Genomic DNA, 2908 nt, shown 5'->3' on the forward strand with positions numbered 1-2908 from the left:
AAAAAATCAGCACCCATAACTGAATATGATATTTAAGGTGCAGATTACAGGGCAGAAAATAGCAGGATGTTCACCTAATGAGTCTTGGATATTATGACTATTGACAAAGCTTAAAATTGATTCATCTTTTTGGCCACCATGGCACAATGCTGACCCATATTGTACTTTCAGTCTCAGATCTTTGGCTGCCCAGACAGGTCTCACCTATACTGTAATATCTGAAGTTGATTTTCTGTACAAGTCCATTTGACTACTCTCATTTAGCCCAATTATGTCAAACTCAAATAGAAATGGATCCCTCTGAGATGCATATAGACTTAAAAAGTAAAAAAATAACATGATCTATATAGTATTGTATTTTTGTTCATTTTGCTAAATATCTCCCAATTACATTTTAATCTAATTCTGTCTGCCCAGACTTAAGTTTGACTATATCTCTGTATCTTTTTTCCCACCAGAAAAGATACTTATCATGTCTTCTCCACTCCTCTCATAGTTCAATGTTGAGTGATATTAAAATTATTTTATTTCAGTGCTATTATTTGTATTTTTTAATTTGCATTATGCATTAAATACAAATCTGTGGGATGACCTAGACACCTAGGATTTATACCACTTTAAGGGAAAATTTGCTTAAAATGTTAAACAACTCAAAAATAAACTTTGCAATTCAACCTTCTCATAAGTTGGATAGTATCAAGAGTTATCACTTGTACTTGTATTTGTATACTTGGAGAGGAAGAACTATGTTTAATTCAAAATTAGCTGTAAAATGAACCTCTAAAATTTGCAAAGTACTTTACATACATACATGAGTTGTATATATTTGTCTGTATACATGTTATTTATCCCACTATAAGACAAGCCACTTGAAAGCAGGGGCTATTTCATTTTGTCTTTGCATACTAGGCACTTCAAAGAGGCTTGCTGATTACTTTTCTCATTAAAACCTCACAACAACACTGTGTAGTAGATTCTCTAGTTATTATTATCCCTATTGGTACAGGTGATGAAATTGTACTCAGAGAAGTTAAGGGATTTGCCATGTCACTGTACAATTAAGTGTCAAGAGTTAGGATTTGAATTTCGGTGTTCCTTAGTTCAATTTCGGAGTATACCACACTGCTTCTATGCTTCCTAAAAACCTTAAAATACTTAAAAGAATAATTTAATACCTATGTAGTTGTGATAATTCACCTTTAAATATATATAGTAAATTTCTCTTAAGAATTGTTCACATGGGAATACTCATGTTCCATGTATTCCTCTGTATGTATCCTATATATATACTTGTACTGTTTTCTACTTCCTGCCTAAAATGTTCTTTTGAAACATGTTTGATGTGAGTTGGAGTTCAAATTTGTAATAAACAAGCCTATACTTTTCAGCTTGGTTACTTCAAGCTGAGTAACTTGGAGTCTTTCATTTGAAAGTCATAGTGGCTAGCAAAGATCTGTACCTCCAGTTTCTTGGTGTCAGTTCTGCTGTGTAAATCTTCCAATATCTCAAAGCTGTTTTGGAAAATACTCCTTTAAAAAAAAGGTCGAGAGAGAGAGAGAGAGAGAGAGAGAGAGAGAGAGAGAGAGAGAGAACTCCCAGCTAATGACTTTGACAATTGTTTCCAGAAAAGGAATAGTTGTGATGTCGAGAAAGATTATTGTTTTAATTGGCTCAGCATTATCTTTTGTTCAGTCCTGTAAGTGTTAGGAGATCTTTAAGAGAGTGTGGCATTTAGTCTTGAAATGAGTAGAATTTTTTTTTTTTGACTCTTAATGACCAAAGTAAGTTTCCATATGTAATATAGCAAATGTCAAACTCTTCTAATGATCTGAATGTGTAATTCATATACCCTTTCCATCTGGGATCAAGTTTATTACCCAGAATTCTTGGCACTTGGAATAGTTTGCATATCTAGGCAGTTCTTTTAATCCTCCAGACTGACAGAAGGCTGTATTTCCCTTGGATTCTCTTTCATTTTCTTAGCTTTTTCTTCCTATTTTGTTCTACCCATACCTTCCCCCCCCACCCTGTGAATTAGAATACCACTAGGTTCAACCACTAAACACTTTTTCTCCCCTATTCCTGCCATAATTATGTCAAAAGGAGATATTCATCATTCTACCACCCCAGAGACTCTTCCCCATTTTCTAGTCATTCATTTTCCCTGTCTATACTGGCTTCCAGGAAATGCTAAAAGACTTGGATTAGGGATGGGGAACCTGTGGCCTCAAGGCCACATGTGGTTCAGCCCTTTGACTGAATCCAAACTTCACAGAAGAAATCTCCTTAATATAAGGATTTATTCTGCAAAATTTGGACTCAGTCAAAAGGTTGCACCCAGTGACCTAGAAGACCACATGTGGCATCAAGACTGCAGCTTCCCCAGCCCTGGGAGGGTGCAGTATAGATTGTTGAGTAGTTCTATAAAGTATTCACAGAAGCATGAGGAAAACCATAATATGGGAAGAGAAGGTCAAAAGTGAATCTCAGTCTGGGCCTTTGGAGGGCATAGACACGTTTATGCATCACAGAAGCAAAGATAATAGGAAGGATAGCTTATAATTCATTCTCTGAGCAAATATTTCCTGAGTTCTTACTGTATTAAATACACTCAGGTAGTACTAAGTACTAGACTTGGGGACATAAACTGGGTCGTGAAGACCAGGTAAGGTTTGGTTACAAATCTGATAAATACTTATTAAGGATCTTTGCTAAAAAAACACAAAACAAAACAAAACAAAAACACCTATAATGAAGAGGAAACAACTACTTTCCAAGAAAACTATTTTCCTTTTGGATAGTTCCTTGTACTTTGAGCTTAAATCTCTATCTCTGCAACTTGCACCCAGTGTTCCTAGTTCTACCCCTTGGGCCAAGCAGAATAAATATAATCTTTCTTCTAAATGGA

This window comes from Notamacropus eugenii, chromosome 1 (assembly GCF_028372415.1).
Source record: "Notamacropus eugenii isolate mMacEug1 chromosome 1, mMacEug1.pri_v2, whole genome shotgun sequence".
Classification (NCBI taxonomy): Eukaryota; Metazoa; Chordata; class Mammalia; order Diprotodontia; family Macropodidae; genus Notamacropus; species Notamacropus eugenii.